This window comes from Ranitomeya imitator, chromosome 1 (assembly GCF_032444005.1).
Source record: "Ranitomeya imitator isolate aRanImi1 chromosome 1, aRanImi1.pri, whole genome shotgun sequence".
Lineage (NCBI taxonomy): Eukaryota > Metazoa > Chordata > Amphibia > Anura > Dendrobatidae > Ranitomeya > Ranitomeya imitator.
In genome coordinates, this window is record NC_091282.1 from 585,593,748 (window position 1) to 585,617,710 (window position 23,963).

The following is a 23,963-nucleotide window of genomic DNA, read 5'->3' on the forward strand; positions in this document are numbered from 1 at the left end:
GTAGGGTATAGAGTGTAGAGTGTAGGGTATAGAGTGTAGAGTGTAGGGTATAGGGTGTAGGGTATAGAGTGTAGAGTGTAGAGTGTAGGGTATAGAGTGTAGGGTATAGGGTGTAGGGTATAGAGTGTAGGGTGTAGAGTGTAGGGTATAGAGTGTAGGGTATAGAGTGTAGTGTATAGAGTGTAGGGTATAGCGTGTAGGGTATAGAGTGTAGGGTATAGAGTGTAGGGTATAGAGTGTAGGGTATAAAGTGTAGAGTGTAGGGTATAGAGTGTAGGGTATAGTGTGTAAAGTGTAGGGTGTAGAGTGTAGGGTATAGAGTGGAGGGTATAGAGTGTAGGGTATAGAGTGTAGGGTATAGAGTGTAGGGTATAGAGTGTAGAGTGTAGGGTATAGAGTGTAGGGTATAGAGTGTAGGGTATAGAGTGTAGGGTATAGAGTGTAGGGTATAAAGTGTAGCGTGTAGGGTATAGAGTGTAGGGTATAGAGTGTAGGGTATAGTGTGTAGAGTGTAGGGTATAGAGTGTAGGGTATATAGTGTATGGTATAGAGTGTAGGGTATAGAGTGTAGAGTGTAGGGTATAGAGTGTAGGGTATACTGTGTAGAGTGTAGGGTATAGAGGGTAAGGTATAGAGGGTAGGGTATAGAGTGTATGGTGTAGAGTGTAGGGTATAGAGTGTAGGGTATAGAGTGTAGGGTATAAAGTGTAGAGTGTAGGGTATAGAGTGTAGGGTATAGAGTGTAGGGTATACTGTGTAGAGTGTAGGGTACAGAGTGTAAGGTATAGAGTGTAGGGTATAGAGTGTAGTGTATAAAGTGTAGAGTGTAGGGTATAGAGTGTAGGGTATAGAGTGTATGGTATAGAGTGTAGTGTATAGAGTGTAGAGTGTAAGGTATAGAGTGTAGGGTATACTGTGTAGAGTGTAGGGTATAGAGTGTAAGGTATAGAGGGTAGGGTATAGAGTGTATGGTGTAGAGTGTAGGGTATATAGTGTAGGGTATAGAGTGTAGGGTATAGCGTGTAGGGTATAGAATGTAGGGTATTGAGTGTAGGGTATAGAGTGTAGAGTGTAGGGTATAGAGTGTAGAGTGTAGGGTATAGAGTGTAGGGTATAGAGTGTAGAGTGTAGGGTATAGAAAGTAGGGTATAGAGTGTAAAGTGTATGGTATAGAGTGTAGGGGACAGAGTGTATGGTATAGAGTGTATGGTATAGAGTGTAGGGTAGAGAGTGTAGGGTATAGAGTGTAGGGTATAGAGTGTAGGGTATAAAGTGTAGAGTGTAGGGTATAGAGTGTAGGGTATAGTGTGTAGGGTGTAGAGTGTAGGGTATAGAGTGTAGGGTATAGAGTGTAGAATGTATGGTATAGAGTGTAGGGGATAGAGTGTAGGGTATAGAGTGTAGAGTGTAGGGTATAGAGTGTAGAGTGTAGGGTATAGAGTGTAGGGTATAGAGTGTAGGGTATAGAGTGTAGGGTATAGAGTGTAGGGTGTAGAGTGTAGGGTATAGAATGTAGGGTATAGGGTGTAGGGTATAGAGTGTAGGGTGTAGAGTGTAGGGTATAGAGTGTAGGGTATAGAGTGTAGGGTATAGAGTGTAGGGTATAGCGTGTAGGGTATAGAATGTAGGGTATAGAGTGTAGGGTATAGAGTGTAGGGTATAAAGTGTAGAGTGTAGGGTATAGAGTGTAGGGTATAGAGTGTAGGGTATAAAGTGTACGGTATAGCGTGTAGGGTATAGAATGTAGGGTATAGAGTGTAGGGTATAGAGTGTAGGGTATAAAGTGTAGAGTGTAGGGTATAGAGTGTAGGGTATAGAGTGTAAAGTGTAGAGTGTAGGGTGTAGAGTGTAGAGTGTAGGGTATAGAGTGGAGGGTATAGAGTGTAGGGTATAGAGTGTAGGGTATAAAGTGTAGAGTGTAGGGTATAGAGTGTAGGGTATAGAGTGTAAAGTGTAGAGTGTAGGGTGTAGAGTGTAGAGTGTAGGGTATAGAGTGGAGGGTATAGAGTGTAGGGTATAGAGTGTAGGGTATAAAGTGTAGAGTGTATGGTATAGAGTGTAGGGGACAGAGTGTATGGTATAGAGTGTATGGTATAGAGTGTAGGGTAGAGAGTGTAGGGTATAGAGTGTAGAGTGTAGGGTATATAGTGTAGGGTGTAGAGTTTAGGGTATAGAGTGTAGGGTATAGAGTGTAGAGTGTATGGTATAGAGTGTAGGGGATAGAGTGTAAAGTGTAGAGTGTAGGGTGTAGAGTGTAGAGTGTAGGGTATAGAGTGGAGGGTATAGAGTGTAGGGTATAGAGTGTAGGGTATAAAGTGTAGAGTGTAGGGTATAGAGTGTAGGGTATAGATTGTAGGGTATAGAGTGTAGAGTGTAGGGTATAGAGTGTAGGGTATAGAGTGTATGGTATAGAGTGTAGAGTGTAGGGTATAGACTGTAGGGTATAGAGTGTATGGTATAGAGTGTATGGTATAGAGTGTAGGGTATAGAGTGTAGAGTATAGAGAGTAGGGTATAGAGTGTAGGGTATAGAGTGTAGGGTATAGATTGTAGGGTATAGAGTGTAGGGTATAGGGTGTAAGGTATAGAGTGTATATTATAGAGTGTAGAGTGTAGGGTATAGAGTGTATAGTGTAGGGTATTGAGTGTCGGGTATAGAGTGTATGTTATAGAGTGTATGGAATAGAGTGTAGAGTGTAGGGTATAGAGTGTATGGTATAGAGTGTAGGGGACAGAGTGTATGGTATAGAGTGTATGGTATAGAGTGTAGGGTAGAGAGTGTAGGGTATAGAGTGTAGAGTGTAGGGTATATAGTGTAGGGTGTAGAGTTTAGGGTATAGAGTGTAGGGTATAGAGTGTAGAGTGTATGGTATAGAGTGTAGGGGATAGAGTGTAAAGTGTAGAGTGTAGGGTGTAGAGTGTAGAGTGTAGGGTATAGAGTGGAGGGTATAGAGTGTAGGGTATAGAGTGTAGGGTATAAAGTGTAGAGTGTAGGGTATAGAGTGTAGGGTATAGATTGTAGGGTATAGAGTGTAGAGTGTAGGGTATAGAGTGTAGGGTATAGAGTGTAGGGTATAGAGTGTAGGGTATAGAGTGTAGAGTGTAGAGTATAGAGTGTAGGGTATAGAGTGTAGGGTATAGAGTGTAGAGTGTAGGGATTAGAATGTAGGGTATAGAGTGTAGGGTATAGAGTGTAGAATGTACGGTATAGAGTGTAGGGTATAGAGTATAGAGTGTAGGGTATAGAGTGTAGGGTATAGAGTGTAAAGTGTAGATTGTAGGGTATAGAGTGTAGAGTGTAGGGTATAGAGTGTAGGGTATAGAGTGTATGGAATAGAGTGTAGGGTATAGAGTGTAAAGTGTAGAGTGTAGGGTATAGAGTGTAGAGTGTAGGGTATAGAGTGTAGGGTATAGAGTGTAGGGTATAGAGTGTAGGGTATAGATTGTAGGGTATAGAGTGTAGAGTGTAGGGTATAGAGTGTAGGGTATAGAGGGTATGGTATAGAGTGTAGAGTGTAGGGTATAGAGTGTAGGGTATAGAGGGTATGGTATAGAGTGTAGAGTGTAGGGTATAGAGTTTATAGTGTAGGGTATAGAGTGTAGGGTATAGAGTGTATGGTAAAGAGTGTAGGGAATAGAGTGTAGAGTGTATGGTATAGAGTGTAGGGTATAGAGTGTAGAGTGTAGGGTATAGATTGTAGGGTATAGAGTGTAGGGTATAGAGTGTAGGGTGTAGAGTGTAGGGTATAGAGTGTAGGGTATAGAGTGTAGGGTATAGAGTGTAGAGTGTAGGGATTAGAGTGTAGGGTATAGAGTGTAGGGTATAGAGTGTAGAATGTACGGTATAGAGTGTAGGGTATAGAGTGTAGAGTGTAGGGTATAGAGTGTAGGGTATAGAGTGTAGGGTATAGAGTGTAGGGTATAGAGTGTAGGGTATAAAGTGTAGAGTGTAGGGTATAAAGTGTAGGGTATAGAGTGTAGGGTATAGAGTGTAGGGTATAGAGTGTAGGGTATAGAGTGTAGGGTATAAAGTGTAGAGTGTAGGGTATAGAGTGTAGGGTATAGAGTGTAGGGTATAGATTGTAGGGTATAGAGTGTAGAGTGTAGGGTATAGAGTGTATGGTATAGAGTGTAGGGTGTAGAGTGTAGCGTATAGTGTGTAGGGTATAGAGTGTAGGGTATAGAGTGTAGGGTATAGAGTGTAGGGTGTAGAGTGTAGGGTATAGAGTGTAGGGTATAGGGTGTAGGGTATAGAGTGTAGGGTGTAGAGTGTAGGGTATAGAGTGTAGGGTATAGAGTGTAGGGTATAGAGTGTAGGGTATAGCGTGTAGGGTATAGAATGTAGGGTATAGAGTGTAGGGTATAGAGTGTAGAGTGTAGGGTATAGAGTGTAGAGTGTAGGGTATAGGGTGTAGGGTATAGAGTGTAGAGTGTAGGGTATAGAGTGTATGGTATAGAGTGTAGGGAATAGAGTGTAGAGTGTATGGTATAGAGTGTAGGGTATAGAGTGTAGAGTGTAGGGTATAGAGTGTAGGGTATAGAGTGTAGGGTATAGAGTGTAGAGTGTAGGGATTAGAGTGTAGGGTATAGAGTGTAGGGTATAGAGTGTAGAATGTACGGTATATAGTGTAGGGTATAGAGTATAGAGTGTAGGGTATAGAGTGTAAAGTGCAGAGTGTAGGGTATAGAGTGTAGAGTATAGGGTATAGAGTGTAGGGTATAGAGTGTATGGAATAGAGGGGTAGGGTATAGAGTGTAGAGTGTAGGTTATAGAGTGTAGGGTATAGAGCGTAGGGTGTAGGGTATAGAGTGTAGGGTATAGAGTGTAGGGTATAGAGTGTAGAGTGTAGGGTATAGAGTGTAGGGTGTAGAGTGTAGGGTATAGAGTGTAGAGTGTAGGGTATAGAGTGTAGAGTGTATGGTATAGAGTGTAGGGTATAGAGTGTAGATGTAGGGTATAGAAAGTAGGGTATAGGGTGTAATGTGTATGGTATAGAGTGTAGGGGATAGAGTGTATGGTATAGAGTGTATGGTATAGAGTGTAGGGTAGAGAGTGTAGGGTATAGAGTGTAGAGTGTAGGGTATATAGTGTAGGGTGTAGAGTGTAGGGTATAGAGTGTAGGGTATAGAGTGTAGAGTGTATGGTATAGAGTGTAGGGGATAGAGTGTATGGTATAGAGTGTATGGTATAGAGTGTATGGTATAGATTGTAGGGTATAGAGTGTAGGGTATAGAGTGTAGAGTGTAGGGTATAGAGTGTAGGGTATAGAGTGTAGGGTATAGAGTGTAGGGTGTAGAGTGTAGGGTATAGAGTGTAGGGTATAGGGTGTAGGGTATAGAGTGTAGGGTGTAGAGTGTACGGTATAGAGTGTAGGGTATAGAGTGTAGTGTATAGAGTGTAGGGTATAGCGTGTAGGGTATAGAGTGTAGGGTATAGAGTGTAGGGTATAGAGTGTAGGGTATAAAGTGTAGAGTGTAGGGTATAGAGTGTAGGGTATAGTGTGTAAAGTGTAGGGTATAGAGTGTAGAGTGTAGGGTATAGAGTGTAGGGTATAGAGTGTAGAGTGTAGGGTATAGAAAGTAGGGTATAGGGTGTAAAGTGTATGGTATAGAGTGTAGGGGATAGAGTGTATGGTATAGAGTGTATGGTATAGAGTGTAGGGTAGAGAGTGTAGGGTATAGAGTGTAGAGTGTAGGGTATATAGTGTAGGGTGTAGAGTGTAGGGTATAGAGTGTAGGGTATAGAGTGTAGAGTGTATGGTATAGAGTGTAGGGGATAGAGTGTATGGTATAGAGTGTATGGTATAGAGTGTATGGTATAGATTGTAGGGTATAGAGTGTAGGGTATAGAGTGTATAGTGTAGGGTATAGAGTGTAGGGTATAGAGTGTAGGGTATAGAGTGTAGGGTGTAGAGTGTAGGGTATAGAGTGTAGGGTATAGGGTGTAGGGTATAGAGTGTAGGGTATAGAGTGTAGGGTGTAGAGTGTAGGGTATAGAGTGTAGGGTATAGGGTGTAGGGTATAGAGTGTAGGGTGTAGAGTGTAGGGTATAGAGTGTAGGGTATAGAGTGTAGTGTATAGAGTGTAGGGTATAGCGTGTAGGGTATAGAGTGTAGGGTATAGAGTGTAGGGTATAGAGTGTAGGGTATAAAGTGTAGAGTGTAGGGTATAGAGTGTAGGGTATAGTGTGTAAAGTGTAGGGTGTAGAGTGTAGGGTATAGAGTGGAGGGTATAGAGTGTAGGGTATAGAGTGTAGGGTATAGAGTGTAGGGTATAGAGTGTAGAGTGTAGGGTATAGAGTGTAGGGTATAGAGTGTAGGGTATAGAGTGTAGGGTATAGAGTGTAGGGTATAAAGTGTAGCGTGTAGGGTATAGAGTGTAGGGTATAGAGTGTAGGGTATAGTGTGTAGAGTGTAGGGTATAGAGTGTAGGGTATATAGTGTATGGTATAGAGTGTAGGGTATAGAGTGTAGAGTGTAGGGTATAGAGTGTAGGGTATACTGTGTAGAGTGTAGGGTATAGAGGGTAAGGTATAGAGGGTAGGGTATAGAGTGTATGGTGTAGAGTGTAGGGTATAGAGTGTAGGGTATAGAGTGTAGGGTATAAAGTGTAGAGTGTAGGGTATAGAGTGTAGGGTATAGAGTGTAGGGTATACTGTGTAGAGTGTAGGGTACAGAGTGTAAGGTATAGAGTGTAGGGTATAGAGTGTAGTGTATAAAGTGTAGAGTGTAGGGTATAGAGTGTAGGGTATAGAGTGTATGGTATAGAGTGTAGTGTATAGAGTGTAGAGTGTAAGGTATAGAGTGTAGGGTATACTGTGTAGAGTGTAGGGTATAGAGTGTAAGGTATAGAGGGTAGGGTATAGAGTGTATGGTGTAGAGTGTAGGGTATATAGTGTAGGGTATAGAGTGTAGGGTATAGCGTGTAGGGTATAGAATGTAGGGTATTGAGTGTAGGGTATAGAGTGTAGAGTGTAGGGTATAGAGTGTAGAGTGTAGGGTATAGAGTGTAGGGTATAGAGTGTAGAGTGTAGGGTATAGAAAGTAGGGTATAGAGTGTAAAGTGTATGGTATAGAGTGTAGGGGACAGAGTGTATGGTATAGAGTGTATGGTATAGAGTGTAGGGTAGAGAGTGTAGGGTATAGAGTGTAGGGTATAGAGTGTAGGGTATAAAGTGTAGAGTGTAGGGTATAGAGTGTAGGGTATAGTGTGTAGGGTGTAGAGTGTAGGGTATAGAGTGTAGGGTATAGAGTGTAGAATGTATGGTATAGAGTGTAGGGGATAGAGTGTAGGGTATAGAGTGTAGAGTGTAGGGTATAGAGTGTAGAGTGTAGGGTATGGAGTGTAGGGTATAGAGTGTAGGGTATAGAGTGTAGGGTATAGAGTGTAGGGTGTAGAGTGTAGGGTATAGAATGTAGGGTATAGGGTGTAGGGTATAGAGTGTAGGGTGTAGAGTGTAGGGTATAGAGTGTAGGGTATAGAGTGTAGGGTATAGAGTGTAGGGTATAGCGTGTAGGGTATAGAATGTAGGGTATAGAGTGTAGGGTATAGAGTGTAGGGTATAAAGTGTAGAGTGTAGGGTATAGAGTGTAGGGTATAGAGTGTAGGGTATAAAGTGTACGGTATAGCGTGTAGGGTATAGAACGTAGGGTATAGAGTGTAGGGTATAGAGTGTAGGGTATAAAGTGTAGAGTGTAGGGTATAGAGTGTAGGGTATAGAGTGTAAAGTGTAGAGTGTAGGGTGTAGAGTGTAGAGTGTAGGGTATAGAGTGGAGGGTATAGAGTGTAGGGTATAGAGTGTAGGGTATAAAGTGTAGAGTGTAGGGTATAGAGTGTAGGGTATAGAGTGTAAAGTGTAGAGTGTAGGGTGTAGAGTGTAGAGTGTAGGGTATAGAGTGGAGGGTATAGAGTGTAGGGTATAGAGTGTAGGGTATAAAGTGTAGAGTGTAGGGTATAGAGTGTAGGGTATAGAGTGTAGGGTATAGAGTGTAGAGTGTAGGGTATAGAGTGTAGGGTATAGAGTGTAGGGTATAGAGTGTAGGGTATAGAGTGTAGGGTATAAAGTGTAGAGTGTAGGGTATAGAGTGTAGGGTATAGAGTGTAGGGTATAGATTGTAGGGTATAGAGTGTAGAGTGTAGGGTATAGAGTGTAGGGTATAAAGTGTAGAGTGTAGGGTATAGAGTGTAGGGTATAGAGTGTAGGGTATAGAGTGTACGGTATAGCGTGTAGGGTATAGAGTGTAGAGTGTAGGGTATAGAGTGTAGAGTGTAGGGTATAGGGTGTAGGGTATAGAGTGTAGAGTGTAGAGTGTAGGGTATAGAGTGTAGGGTATAGGGTGTAGGGTATAGAGTGTAGGGTGTAGAGTGTAGGGTATAGAGTGTAGGGTATAGAGTGTAGTGTATAGAGTGTAGGGTATAGCGTGTAGGGTATAGAGTGTAGGGTATAGAGTGTAGGGTATAGAGTGTAGGGTATAAAGTGTAGAGTGTAGGGTATAGAGTGTAGGGTATAGTGTGTAAAGTGTAGGGTGTAGAGTGTAGGGTATAGAGTGGAGGGTATAGAGTGTAGGGTATAGAGTGTAGGGTATAGAGTGTAGGGTATAGAGTGTAGAGTGTAGGGTATAGAGTGTAGGGTATAGAGTGTAGGGTATAGAGTGTAGGGTATAGAGTGTAGGGTATAAAGTGTAGCGTGTAGGGTATAGAGTGTAGGGTATAGAGTGTAGGGTATAGTGTGTAGAGTGTAGGGTATAGAGTGTAGGGTATATAGTGTATGGTATAGAGTGTAGGGTATAGAGTGTAGAGTGTAGGGTATAGAGTGTAGGGTATACTGTGTAGAGTGTAGGGTATAGAGGGTAAGGTATAGAGGGTAGGGTATAGAGTGTATGGTGTAGAGTGTAGGGTATAGAGTGTAGGGTATAGAGTGTAGGGTATAAAGTGTAGAGTGTAGGGTATAGAGTGTAGGGTATAGAGTGTAGGGTATACTGTGTAGAGTGTAGGGTACAGAGTGTAAGGTATAGAGTGTAGGGTATAGAGTGTAGTGTATAAAGTGTAGAGTGTAGGGTATAGAGTGTAGGGTATAGAGTGTATGGTATAGAGTGTAGTGTATAGAGTGTAGAGTGTAAGGTATAGAGTGTAGGGTATACTGTGTAGAGTGTAGGGTATAGAGTGTAAGGTATAGAGGGTAGGGTATAGAGTGTATGGTGTAGAGTGTAGGGTATATAGTGTAGGGTATAGAGTGTAGGGTATAGCGTGTAGGGTATAGAATGTAGGGTATTGAGTGTAGGGTATAGAGTGTAGAGTGTAGGGTATAGAGTGTAGAGTGTAGGGTATAGAGTGTAGGGTATAGAGTGTAGAGTGTAGGGTATAGAAAGTAGGGTATAGAGTGTAAAGTGTATGGTATAGAGTGTAGGGGACAGAGTGTATGGTATAGAGTGTATGGTATAGAGTGTAGGGTAGAGAGTGTAGGGTATAGAGTGTAGGGTATAGAGTGTAGGGTATAAAGTGTAGAGTGTAGGGTATAGAGTGTAGGGTATAGTGTGTAGGGTGTAGAGTGTAGGGTATAGAGTGTAGGGTATAGAGTGTAGAATGTATGGTATAGAGTGTAGGGGATAGAGTGTAGGGTATAGAGTGTAGAGTGTAGGGTATAGAGTGTAGAGTGTAGGGTATAGAGTGTAGGGTATAGAGTGTAGGGTATAGAGTGTAGGGTATAGAGTGTAGGGTGTAGAGTGTAGGGTATAGAATGTAGGGTATAGGGTGTAGGGTATAGAGTGTAGGGTGTAGAGTGTAGGGTATAGAGTGTAGGGTATAGAGTGTAGGGTATAGAGTGTAGGGTATAGCGTGTAGGGTATAGAATGTAGGGTATAGAGTGTAGGGTATAGAGTGTAGGGTATAAAGTGTAGAGTGTAGGGTATAGAGTGTAGGGTATAGAGTGTAGGGTATAAAGTGTACGGTATAGCGTGTAGGGTATAGAATGTAGGGTATAGAGTGTAGGGTATAGAGTGTAGGGTATAAAGTGTAGAGTGTAGGGTATAGAGTGTAGGGTATAGAGTGTAAAGTGTAGAGTGTAGGGTGTAGAGTGTAGAGTGTAGGGTATAGAGTGGAGGGTATAGAGTGTAGGGTATAGAGTGTAGGGTATAAAGTGTAGAGTGTAGGGTATAGAGTGTAGGGTATAGAGTGTAAAGTGTAGAGTGTAGGGTGTAGAGTGTAGAGTGTAGGGTATAGAGTGGAGGGTATAGAGTGTAGGGTATAGAGTGTAGGGTATAAAGTGTAGAGTGTATGGTATAGAGTGTAGGGGACAGAGTGTATGGTATAGAGTGTATGGTATAGAGTGTAGGGTAGAGAGTGTAGGGTATAGAGTGTAGAGTGTAGGGTATATAGTGTAGGGTGTAGAGTTTAGGGTATAGAGTGTAGGGTATAGAGTGTATGGTATAGAGTGTAGGGGATAGAGTGTAAAGTGTAGAGTGTAGGGTGTAGAGTGTAGAGTGTAGGGTATAGAGTGGAGGGTATAGAGTGTAGGGTATAGAGTGTAGGGTATAAAGTGTAGAGTGTAGGGTATAGAGTGTAGGGTATAGATTGTAGGGTATAGAGTGTAGAGTGTAGGGTATAGAGTGTAGGGTATAGAGTGTATGGTATAGAGTGTAGAGTGTAGGGTATAGACTGTAGGGTATAGAGTGTATGGTATAGAGTGTATGGTATAGAGTGTAGGGTATAGAGTGTAGAGTATAGAGAGTAGGGTATAGAGTGTAGGGTATAGAGTGTAGGGTATAGATTGTAGGGTATAGAGTGTAGGGTATAGGGTGTAAGGTATAGAGTGTATATTATAGAGTGTAGAGTGTAGGGTATAGAGTGTATAGTGTAGGGTATTGAGTGTCGGGTATAGAGTGTATGTTATAGAGTGTATGGAATAGAGTGTAGAGTGTAGGGTATAGAGTGTATGGTATAGAGTGTAGGGGACAGAGTGTATGGTATAGAGTGTATGGTATAGAGTGTAGGGTAGAGAGTGTAGGGTATAGAGTGTAGAGTGTAGGGTATATAGTGTAGGGTGTAGAGTTTAGGGTATAGAGTGTAGGGTATAGAGTGTAGAGTGTATGGTATAGAGTGTAGGGGATAGAGTGTAAAGTGTAGAGTGTAGGGTGTAGAGTGTAGAGTGTAGGGTATAGAGTGGAGGGTATAGAGTGTAGGGTATAGAGTGTAGGGTATAAAGTGTAGAGTGTAGGGTATAGAGTGTAGGGTATAGATTGTAGGGTATAGAGTGTAGAGTGTAGGGTATAGAGTGTAGGGTATAGAGTGTAGGGTATAGAGTGTAGGGTATAGAGTGTAGAGTGTAGAGTATAGAGTGTAGGGTATAGAGTGTAGGGTATAGAGTGTAGAGTGTAGGGATTAGAATGTAGGGTATAGAGTGTAGGGTATAGAGTGTAGAATGTACGGTATAGAGTGTAGGGTATAGAGTATAGAGTGTAGGGTATAGAGTGTAGGGTATAGAGTGTAAAGTGTAGATTGTAGGGTATAGAGTGTAGAGTGTAGGGTATAGAGTGTAGGGTATAGAGTGTATGGAATAGAGTGTAGGGTATAGAGTGTAAAGTGTAGAGTGTAGGGTATAGAGTGTAGAGTGTAGGGTATAGAGTGTAGGGTATAGAGTGTAGGGTATAGAGTGTAGGGTATAGATTGTAGGGTATAGAGTGTAGAGTGTAGGGTATAGAGTGTAGGGTATAGAGGGTATGGTATAGAGTGTAGAGTGTAGGGTATAGAGTGTAGGGTATAGAGGGTATGGTATAGAGTGTAGAGTGTAGGGTATAGAGTTTATAGTGTAGGGTATAGAGTGTAGGGTATAGAGTGTATGGTAAAGAGTGTAGGGAATAGAGTGTAGAGTGTATGGTATAGAGTGTAGGGTATAGAGTGTAGAGTGTAGGGTATAGATTGTAGGGTATAGAGTGAAGGGTATAGAGTGTAGGGTGTAGAGTGTAGGGTATAGAGTGTAGGGTATAGAGTGTAGGGTATAGAGTGTAGAGTGTAGGGATTAGAGTGTAGGGTATAGAGTGTAGGGTATAGAGTGTAGAATGTACGGTATAGAGTGTAGGGTATAGAGTGTAGAGTGTAGGGTATAGAGTGTAGGGTATAGAGTGTAGGGTATAGAGTGTAGGGTATAGAGTGTAGGGTATAAAGTGTAGAGTGTAGTGTATAAAGTGTAGGGTATAGAGTGTAGGGTATAGAGTGTAGGGTATAGAGTGTAGGGTATAAAGTGTAGAGTGTAGGGTATAGAGTGTAGGGTATAGAGTGTAGGGTATAGATTGTAGGGTATAGAGTGTAGAGTGTAGGGTATAGAGTGTATGGTATAGAGTGTAGGGTGTAGAGTGTAGCGTATAGTGTGTAGGGTATAGAGTGTAGGGTATAGAGTGTAGGGTATAGAGTGTAGGGTGTAGAGTGTAGGGTATAGAGTGTAGGGTATAGGGTGTAGGGTATAGAGTGTAGGGTGTAGAGTGTAGGGTATAGAGTGTAGGGTATAGAGTGTAGGGTATAGAGTGTAGGGTATAGCGTGTAGGGTATAGAATGTAGGGTATAGAGTGTAGGGTATAGAGTGTAGAGTGTAGGGTATAGAGTGTAGAGTGTAGGGTATAGGGTGTAGGGTATAGAGTGTAGAGTGTAGGGTATAGAAAGTAGGGTACAGAGTGTAAAGTGTATGGTATAGAGTGTAGGGGACAGAGTGTATGGTATAGAGTGTATGGTATAGAGTGTAGGGTAGAGAGTGTAGGGTATAGAGTGTAGAGTGTAGGGTATATAGTGTAGGGTGTAGAGTGTAGGGTATAGAGTGTAGGGTATAGAGTGTAGAGTGTATGGTATAGAGTGTAGGGGATAGAGTGTAGGGTATAGAGTGTAGAGTGTAGGGTATAGAGTGTAGAGTGTAGGGTATAGAGTGTAAAGTGCAGAGTGTAGGGTATAGAGTGTAGGGTATAGAGTGTAGGGTATAGAGTGTAGGGTGTAGAGTGTAGGGTATAGAATGTAGGGTATAGGGTGTAGGGTATAGAGTGTAGGGTGTAGAGTGTAGGGTATAGAGTGTAGGGTATAGAGTGTAGGGTATAGAGTGTAGGGTATAGCGTGTAGGGTATAGAATGTAGGGTATAGAGTGTAGGGTATAGAGTGTAGGGTATAAAGTGTAGAGTGTAGGGTATAGAGTGTAGGGTATAGAGTGTAGGGTATAGAGTGTAGGGTATAGCGTGTAGGGTATAGAATGTAGGGTATAGAGTGTAGGGTATAGAGTGTAGGGTATAAAGTGTAGAGTGTAGGGTATAGAGTGTAGGGTATAGAGTGTAAAGTGTAGAGTGTAGGGTGTAGAGTGTAGAGTGTAGGGTATAGAGTGGAGGGTATAGAGTGTAGGGTATAGAGTGTAGGGTATAAAGTGTAGAGTGTAGGGTAAAGAGTGTAGGGTATAGAGTGTAGGGTATAGAGTGTAGAGTGTAGGGTATAGAGTGTAGGGTATAGAGTGTAGGGTATAGAGTGTAGGGTATAGAGTGTAGGGTATAGAGTGTAGGGTATAAAGTGTAGAGTGTAGGGTATAGAGTGTAGGGTATAGAGTGTAGGGTATAGATTGTAGGGTATAGAGTGTAGAGTGTAGGGTATAGAGTGTAGGGTATAGAGTGTATGGTATAGAGTGTAGGGTATAGAGTGTAGAGTGTAGGGTATAGAGTGTAGGGTATAGAGTGTAGGATATAGAGTGTATGGTATAGAGTGTAGGTTATAGAGTGTAGAGTGTAGGGTATAGAGTGTAGGGTATAGAGTGTAGCGTATAGAGTGTAAGGTATAGATTGTAGGGTATAGAGTGTATAGCGTAGAGTATAGAGTGTAGGGTATAGAGTGTATGGTGTAGAGTGTAGGGTATAGAGTGTATAGTGTAGGGTATAGAGTGTAGGGTATAGAGTGTATAGTATAGAGTGTAGGGTATAGAGTGTAGGGTATAGAGTGTAGAGTGTGGGGTATAGAGTGTATGGTATAGAGTGAATGGTGTAGAGTGTATGGTATAGAGTGTAGGGTAAAGAGTGTATGGTATAGATTGTAGGGTATAGAGTGTAGAGTGTAGGGTATAGAGTGTAGGGTATAGAGTGTATGGTATAGAGTGTAGAGTGTAGGGTATAGAGTGTGTAGGGTATAGAGTGTATGGTATAGAGTGTAGGGTATAGAGTGTGTAGGGTATAGAGTGTGGGGTATAGAGTGTAGGGAATAGAGTGTAGAGTGTATGGTATAGAGTGTAGGGTATAGAGTGTAGAATGTAGGGTATAGAGTGTAGGGTATAGAGTGTAGGGTATAGAGTGTAGAGTGTAGGGATTAGAGTGTAGGGTATAGAGTGTAGGGTATAGAGTGTAGAATGTACAGTATAGAGTGTAGGGTATCGAATATAGAGTGTAGGGTATAGAGTGTAAAGTGTAGAGTGTAGGGTATAGAGTGTAGAGTGTAGGGTATAGAGTGTAGGGTATATAGTGTATGGAATAGAGTGTAGGGTATAGAGTGTAGAGTGTAGGGTATAGAGTGTAGGGTATAGAGTGTAGGGTGTAGGGTATAGAGTGTAGGGTATAGAGTGTAGGGTGTAGAGTGTAGGGTATAGAGTGTAGGGTATAGAGTGTAGGGTATAGAGTGAAGGGTATAGAGTGTGAGGTATAGAGCGTAGGGTTTAGGGTATAGAGTGTAGGGTATAGAGTGTAAGGTATAAAGTGAAGGGTGTAGAGTGTAGGGGATAGAGTGTAGGGTATAGAGTGTAGGGTATAGAGGGTAGGGTATAGAGTGTATGGTGTAGAGTGTAGAGTGTAGGGTATAGAGTGTAGGGCATAGAGTGTAGGGTATAGAGTGTATGGTATAGAGTGTAGGGTACAGAGTGTAGGGTATAGAGTGTAGAGTGTAGGGTATAGAGTGTAGAGTGTAGGGTATAGAGTGTAGGGTATAGAGTGTATGGAATAGAGTGTAGGGTATAAAGTGTAGAGTGTAGGGTATAGAGTGTAGGGTATAGAGTGTAGGGTGTAGGGTATAGAGCGTAGGGTATAGAGTGTAGGGTATAGAGTGTAGAGTGTAGGGTATAGAGTGTATGGTATAGAGTGTAGGGTGTAGAGTGTAGGGTATAGAGTGTAGAGTGTAGGGTATAGAGTGTAGAGTGTAGGGTATAGAGTGTAGGGTATAGAGTGTAGAGTATAGGGTATAGAAAGTAGGGTATAGAGTGTAAAGTGTATGGTATAGAGTGTAGGGGACAGAGTGTATGGTATAGAGTGTATGGTATAGAGTGTAGGGTAGAGATTGTAGGGTATAGAGTGTAGAGTGTAGGGTATATAGTGTAGGGTGTAGAGTGTAGGGTATAGAGTGTAGGGTATAGAGCGTAGAGTGTATGGTATAGAGTGTAGGGGATAGAGTGTATGGTATAGAGTGTATGGTATAGAGTGTAGGGTATAGAGTGTAGAGTGTAGGGTATAGAGTGTAGGGTATAGAGTGTAGGGTATAGAGTGTAGGGTATAGAGTATAGGGTGTAGAGTGTAGGGTATAGAGTGTAGGGTATAGGGTGTAGGGTGTAGAGTGTAGGGTATAGAGTGTAGGGTATAGAGTGTAGGGTATAGAGTGTAGGGTATAGCGTGTAGGGTATAGAATGTAGGGTATAGAGTGTAGGGTATAGAGTGTAGAGTGTATGGTATAGAGTGTAGGGGATAGAGTGTAGGGTATAGAGTGTAGAGTGTAGGGTATAAAGTGTAGAGTGTAGGGTATAGAGTGTAGGGTATAGAGTGTAGGGTATAGAGTGTAGGGTATGGAGTGTAGGGTGTAGAGTGTAGGGCATAGAATGTAGGGTATAGAGTGTAGGGTATAGAGTGTAGGGTGTAGAGTGTAGGGTATAGAGTGTAGGGTATAGAGTGTAGGGTATAGAGTGTAGGGTATGGCGTGTAGGGTATAGAATGTAGGGTATAGAGTGTAGGGTATAGAGTGTAGGGTATAGAGTGTAGAGTGTAGGGTATAGAGTGTAGGGTATAGAGTGTAAAGTGTAGAGTGTAGGGTGTAGAGTGTAGAGTGTAGGGTATAGAGTGGAGGGTATAAAATGTAGGGTATAGAGTGTAGGGTATAAAGTGTAGAGTGTAGGGTATAGAGTGTAGGGTATAGAGTGTAGGGTATAGAGTGTAGAGTGTAGGGTATAGAGTGTAGGGTATAGAGTGTAGGGTATAGAGTGTAGGGTATAAAGTGTAAAGTGTAGGGTATAGAGTGTAGGGTATAGAGTGTAGGGTATAGAGTGTAGGGTATAGAGTGTAGGGTATAGAGTGTAGGGTATAAAGTGTAGAGTGTAGGGTATAGAGTGTAGGGTATAGAGTGTAGGGTATAGATTGTAGGGTATAGAGTGTAGAGTGTAGGGTATAGAGTGTAGGGTATAGAGTGTAGGGTGTAGAGTGTAGGGTATAGTGTGTAGGGTATAGAGTGTAGGGTATAGAGTATAGGGTATAGAGTGTAGGGTGTAGAGTGTAGGGTATAGAGTGTAGGGTATAGGGTGTAGGGTATAGAGTGTAGGGTGTAGAGTGTAGGGTATAGAGTGTAGGGTATAGAGTGTAGGGTATAGAGTGTAGGGTATAGCGTGTAGGGTATAGAATGTAGGGTATAGAGTGTAGGGTATAGAGTGTAGAGTGTAGGGTATAGAGTGTAGAGTGTAGGGTATAGAGTGTAGGGTATAGAGTGTAGAGTGTAGGGTACAGAAAGTAGGGTATAGAGTGTAAAGTGTATGGTATAGAGTGTAGGGGACAAAGTGTATGGTATAGAGTGTATGGTATAGAGTGTAGGGTAGAGAGTGTAGGGTATAGAGTGTAGAGTGTAGGGCATATAGTGTAGGGTGTAGAGTGTAGGGTATAGAGTGTAGAGTGTATGGTATAGAGTGTAGGGGATAGAGTGTAGGGTATAGAGTGTAGAGTGTAGGGTATAGAGTGTAGAGTGTAGGGTATAGAGTGTAGGGTATAGAGTGTAGGGTGTAGAGTGTAGGGTATAAAATGTAGGGTATAGGGTGTAGGGTATAGAGTGTAGGGTGTAGAGTGTAGGGTATAGAGTGTAGGGTATAGAGTGTAGGGTATAGAGTGTAGGGTATAGCGTGTAGGGTATAGAATGTAGGGTATAGAGTGTAGGGTATAGAGTGTAGGGTATAAAGTGTAGAGTGTAGGGTATAGAGTGTAGGGTATAGAGTGTAGGGTATAGAGTGTAGGGTATAGCGTGTAGGGTATAGAATGTAGGGTATAGAGTGTAGGGTATAGAGTGTAGGGTATAAAGTGCAGAGTGTAGGGTATAGAGTGTAGGGTATAGAGTGTAAAGTGTAGAGTGTATGGTGTAGAGTGTAGAGTGTAGGGTATAGAGTGGAGGGTATAGAGTGTAGGGTATAGAGTGTAGGGTATAAAGTGTAGAGTGTAGGGTATAGAGTGTAGGGTATAGAGTGTAGGGTATAGAGTGTAGGGTATAGAGTGTAGGGTATAAAGTGTAGAGTGTAGGGTATAGAGTGTAGGGTATAGAGTGTAGGGTATAGATTGTAGGGTATAGAGTGTAGAGTGTAGGGTATAGAGTGTAGGGTATAGAGTGTATGGTATAGAGTGTAGAGTGTAGGGTATAGACTGTAGGGTATAGAGTGTATGGTATAGAGTGTATGGTATAGAGTGTAGGGTATAGAGTGTAGAGTGTAGAGTATAGAGAGTAGGGTATAGAGTGTAGGGTATAGAGTGTAGGGTATAGATTGTAGGGTATAGAGTGTAGGGTATAGGGTGTAAGGTATAGAGTGTATGTTATAGAGTGTAGAGTGTAGGGTATAGAGTGTATAGTGTAGGGTATTGAGTGTAGGGTATAGAGTGTATGGTATAGAGTGTAGGGAATAGAGTGTAGAGTGTAGGGTATAGAGTGTATGGTATAGAGCGTAGGGTATAGAGTGTAGAGTGTAGGGTATAGAGTGTAGGGTATAGAGTGTAGGGTATAGAGTGTAGGGTATAGAGTGTAGAGTGTAGAGTATAGAGTGTAGGGTATAGAGTGTAGGGTATAGAGTGTAGAGTGTAGGGATTAGAGTGTAGGGTATAGAGTGTAGGGTATAGAGTGTAGAATGTACGGTATAGAGTGTAGGGTATAGAGTATAGAGTGTAGGGTATAGAGTGTAGGGTATAGAGTGTAAAGTGTAGATTGTAGGGTATAGAGTGTAGAGTGTAGGGTATAGAGTGTAGGGTATAGAGTGTATGGAATAGAGTGTAGGGTATAGAGTGTAAAGTGTAGAGTGTAGGGTATAGAGTGTAGAGTGTAGGGTATAGAGTGTAGGGTATAGAGTGTAGGGTATAGAGTGTAGGGTATAGATTGTAGGGTATAGAGTGTAGAGTATAGGGTATAGAGTGTAGGGTATAGAGGGTATGGTATAGAGTGTAGAGTGTAGGGTATAGAGTGTAGGGTATAGAGGGTATGGTATAGAGGGTAGAGTGTAGGGTATAGAGTTTATAGTGTAGGGTATAGAGTGTAGGGTATAGAGTGTATGGTATAGAGTGTAGGGAATAGAGTGTAGAGTGTATGGTATAGAGTGTAGGGTATAGAGTGTAGAGTGTAGGGTATAGAGTGTAGGGTATAGAGTGTAGGGTATAAAGTGTAGGGTGTAGAGTGTAGGGTATAGAGTGTAGGGTATAGAGTGTAGAGTGTAGGGATTAGAGTGTAGGGTATAGAGTGTAGGGTATAGAGTGTAGAATGTACGGTATATAGTGTAGGGTATAGAGTATAGAGTGTAGGGTATAGAGTGTAAAGTGCAGAGTGTAGGGTATAGAGTGTAGAGTATAGGGTATAGAGTGTAGGGTATAGAGTGTATGGAATAGAGGGGTAGGGTATAGAGTGTAGAGTGTAGGTTATAGAGTGTAGGGTATAGAGCGTAGGGTGTAGGGTATAGAGTGTAGGGTATAGAGTGTAGGGTATAGAGTGTAGAGTGTAGGGTATAGAGTGTATGGTATAGAGTGTAGGGTGTAGAGTGTAGGGTATTGAGTGTAGAGTGTAGGGTATAGAGTGTAGAGTGTAGGGTATAGAGTGTAGGGTATAGAGTGTAGAGTGTAGGGTATAGAAAGTAGGGTATAAGGTGTAATGTGTAAGGTATAGAGTGTAGGGGATAGAGTGTATGGTATAGAGTGTATGGTATAGAGTGTAGGGTAGAGAGTGTAGGGTATAGAGTGTAGAGTGTAGGGTATATAGTGTAGGGTGTAGAGTGTAGGGTATAGAGTGTAGGGTATAGAGTGTAGAGTGTATGGTATAGAGTGTAGGGGATAGAGTGTATGGTATAGAGTGTATGGTATAGAGTGTATGGTATAGATTGTAGGGTATAGAGTGTAGGGTATAGAGTGTAGAGTGTAGGGTATAGAGTGTAGGGTATAGAGTGTAGGGTGTAGAGTGTAGGGTATAGAGTGTAGGGTATAGGGTGTAGGGTATAGAGTGTAGGGTGTAGAGTGTACGGTATAGAGTGTAGGGTATAGAGTGTAGTGTATAGAGTGTAGGGTATAGCGTGTAGGGTATAGAGTGTAGGGTATAGAGTGTAGGGTATAGAGTGTAGGGAATAAAGTGTAGAGTGTAGGGTATAGAGTGTAGGGTATAGTGTGTAAAGTGTAGGGTATAGAGTGTAGAGTGTAGGGTATAGAGTGTAGGGTATAGAGTGTATGGTATAGAGTGTATGGTATAGAGTGTAGGGTAGAGAGTGTAGGGTATAGAGTGTAGAGTGTAGGGTATATAGTGTAGGGTGTAGAGTGTAGGGTATAGAGTGTAGGGTATAGAGTGTAGAGTGTATGGTATAGAGTGTAGGGGATAGAGTGTATGGTATAGAGTGTATGGTATAGAGTGTATGGTATAGATTGTAGGGTATAGAGTGTAGGGTATAGAGTGTAGAGTGTAGGGTATAGAGTGTAGGGTATAGAGTGTAGGGTATAGAGTGTAGGGTGTAGAGTGTAGGGTATAGAGTGTAGGGTATAGGGTGTAGGGTATAGAGTGTAGGGTATAGAGTGTAGGGTGTAGAGTGTAGGGTATAGAGTGTAGGGTATAGGGTGTAGGGTATAGAGTGTAGGGTGTAGAGTGTAGGGTATAGAGTGTAGGGTATAGAGTGTAGTGTATAGAGTGTAGGGTATAGCGTGTAGGGTATAGAGTGTAGGATATAGAGTGTAGAGTATAGAGTGTAGGGTATAAAGTGTAGAGTGTAGGGTATAGAGTGTAGGGTATAGTGTGTAAAGTGTAGGGTGTAGAGTGTAGGGTATAGAGTGGAGGGTATAGAGTGTAGGGTATAGAGTGTAGGGTATAGAGTGTAGGGTATAGAGTGTAGAGTGTAGGGTATAGAGTGTAGGGTATAGAGTGTAGGGTATAGAGTGTAGGGTATAGAGTGTAGGGTATAAAGTGTAGCGTGTAGGGTATAGAGTGTAGGGTATAGAGTGTAGGGTATAGTGTGTAGAGTGTAGGGTATAGAGTGTAGGGTATATAGTGTATGGTATAGAGTGTAGGGTATAGAGTGTAGAGTGTAGGGTATAGAGTGTAGGGTATACTGTGTAGAGTGTAGGGTATAGAGGGTAAGGTATAGAGGGTAGGGTATAGAGTGTATGGTGTAGAGTGTAGGGTATAGAGTGTATAGTGTAGGGTATTGAGTGTAGGGTATAGAGTGTATGGTATAGAGTGTAGGGAATAGAGTGTAGAGTGTAGGGTATAGAGTGTATGGTATAGAGCGTAGGGTATAGAGTGTAGAGTGTAGGGTATAGAGTGTAGGGTAAAGAGTGTAGGGTATAGAGTGTAGGGTATAGAGTGTAGAGTGTAGAGTATAGAGTGTAGGGTATAGAGTGTAGGGTATAGAGTGTAGAGTGTAGGGATTAGAGTGTAGGGTATAGAGTGTAGGGTATAGAGTGTAGAATGTACGGTATAGAGTGTAGGGTATAGAGTATAGAGTGTAGGGTATAGAGTGTAGGGTATAGAGTGTAAAGTGTAGATTGTAGGGTATAGAGTGTAGAGTGTAGGGTATAGAGTGTAGGGTATAGAGTGTATGGAATAGAGTGTAGGGTATAGAGTGTAAAGTGTAGAGTGTAGGGTATAGAGTGTAGAGTGTAGGGTATAGAGTGTAGGGTATAGAGTGTAGGGTATAGAGTGTAGGGTATAGATTGTAGGGTATAGAGTGTAGAGTATAGGGTATAGAGTGTAGGGTATAGAGGGTATGGTATAGAGTGTAGAGTGTAGGGTATAGAGTGTAGGGTATAGAGGGTATGGTATAGAGTGTAGAGTGTAGGGTATAGAGTTTATAGTGTAGGGTATAGAGTGTAGGGTATAGAGTGTATGGTATAGAGTGTAGGGAATAGAGTGTAGAGTGTATGGTATAGAGTGTAGGGTATAGAGTGTAGAGTGTAAGGTATAGAGTGTAGGGTATAGAGTGTAGGGTATAAAGTGTAGGGTGTAGAGTGTAGGGTATAGAGTGTAGGGTATAGAGTGTAGAGTGTAGGGATTAGAGTGTAGGGTATAGAGTGTAGGGTATAGAGTGTAGAATGTACGGTATATAGTGTAGGGTATAGAGTATAGAGTGTAGGGTATAGAGTGTAAAGTGCAGAGTGTAGGGTATAGAGTGTAGAGTATAGGGTATAGAGTGTAGGGTATAGAGTGTATGGAATAGAGGGGTAGGGTATAGAGTGTAGAGTGTAGGTTATAGAGTGTAGGGTATAGAGCGTAGGGTGTAGGGTATAGAGTGTAGGGTATAGAGTGTAGGGTATAGAGTGTAGAGTGTAGGGTATAGAGTGTATGGTATAGAGTGTAGGGTGTAGAGTGTAGGGTATAGAGTGTAGAGTGTAGGGTATAGAGTGTAGAGTGTAGGGTATAGAGTGTAGGGTATAGAGTGTAGAGTGTAGGGTATAGAAAGTAGGGTATAGGGTGTAATGTGTATGGTATAGAGTGTAGGGGATAGAGTGTATGGTATAGAGTGTATGGTATAGAGTGTAGGGTAGAGAGTGTAGGGTAGAGAGTGTAGAGTGTAGGGTATATAGTGTAGGGTGTAGAGTGTAGGGTATAGAGTGTAGGGTATAGAGTGTAGAGTGTATGGTATAGAGTGTAGGGGATAGAGTGTATGGTATAGAGTGTATGGTATAGAGTGTATGGTATAGATTGTAGGGTATAGAGTGTAGGGTATAGAGTGTAGAGTGTAGGGTATAGAGTGTAGGGTATAGAGTGTAGGGTATAGAGTGTAGGGTGTAGAGTGTAGGGTATAGAGTGTAGGGTATAGGGTGTAGGGTATAGAGTGTAGGGTGTAGAGTGTACGGTATAGAGTGTAGGGTATAGAGTGTAGTGTATAGAGTGTAGGGTATAGCGTGTAGGGTATAGAGTGTAGGGTATAGAGTGTAGGGTATAGAGTGTAGGGTATAAAGTGTAGAGTGTAGGGTATAGAGTGTAGGGTATAGTGTGTAAAGTGTAGGGTATAGAGTGTAGAGTGTAGGGTATAGAGTGTAGGGTATAGAGTGTAGAGTGTAGGGTATAGAAAGTAGGGTATAGGGTGTAAAGTGTATGGTATAGAGTGTAGGGGATAGAGTGTATGGTATAGAGTGTATGGTATAGAGTGTAGGGTATAGAGTGTAGGGTATAGAGTGTAGAGTGTAGGGTATATAGTGTAGGGTGTAGAGTGTAGGGTATAGAGTGTAGGGTATAGAGTGTAGAGTGTATGGTATAGAGTGTAGGGGATAGAGTGTATGGTATAGAGTGTATGGTATAGAGTGTATGGTATAGATTGTAGGGTATAGAGTGTAGGGTATAGAGTGTAGAGTGTAGGGTATAGAGTGTAGGGTATAGAGTGTAGGGTATAGAGTGTAGGGTGTAGAGTGTAGGGTATAGAGTGTAGGGTATAGAGTGTAGGGTGTAGAGTGTAGGGTATAGAGTGTAGGGTATAGGGTGTAGGGTATAGAGTGTAGGGTGTAGAGTGTAGGGTATAGAGTGTAGGGTATAGAGTGTAGTGTATAGAGTGTAGGGTATAGCGTGTAGGGTATAGAGTGTAGGGTATAGAGTGTAGGGTATAGAGTGTAGGGTATAAAGTGTAGAGTGTAGGGTATAGAGTGTAGGGTATAGTGTGTAAAGTGTAGGGTGTAGAGTGTAGGGTATAGAGTGGAGGGTATAGAGTGTAGGGTATAGAGTGTAGGGTATAGAGTGTAGGGTATAGAGTGTAGAGTGTAGGGTATAGAGTGTAGGGTATAGAGTGTAGGGTATAGAGTGTAGGGTATAGAGTGTAGGGTATAAAGTGTAGCGTGTAGGGTATAGAGTGTAGGGTATAGAGTGTAGGGTATAGTGTGTAGAGTGTAGGGTATAGAGTGTAGGGTATATAGTGTATGGTATAGAGTGTAGGGTATAGAGTGTAGAGTGTAGGGTATAGAGTGTAGGGTATACTGTGTAGAGTGTAGGGTATAGAGGGTAAGGTATAGAGGGTAGGGTATAGAGTGTATGGTGTAGAGTGTAGAATATAGAGTGTAGGGTATAGAGTGTAGGGTATAAAGTGTAGAGTGTAGGGTATAGAGTGTAGGGTATAGAGTGTAGGGTATACTGTGTAGAGTGTAGGGTACAGAGTGTAAGGTATAGAGTGTAGGGTATAGAGTGTAGTGTATAAAGTGTAGAGTGTAGGGTATAGAGTGTAGGGTATAGAGTGTATGGTATAGAGTGTAGTGTATAGAGTGTAGAGTGTAAGGTATAGAGTGTAGGGTATACTGTGTAGAGTGTAGGGTATAGAGTGTAAGGTATAGAGGGTAGGGTATAGAGTGTATGGTGTAGAGTGTAGGGTATATAGTGTAGGGTATAGAGTGTAGGGTATAGCGTGTAGGGTATAGAATGTAGGGTATAGAGTGTAGGGTATAGAGTGTAGAGTGTAGGGTATAGAGTGTAGAGTGTAGGGTATAGAGTGTAGGGTATAGAGTAGGGTATAGAAAGTAGGTGTAGAGTGTAGGGTATAGTAGGTGTAGAGTGTAGAGTGTAGAGTGTAGGGTATAG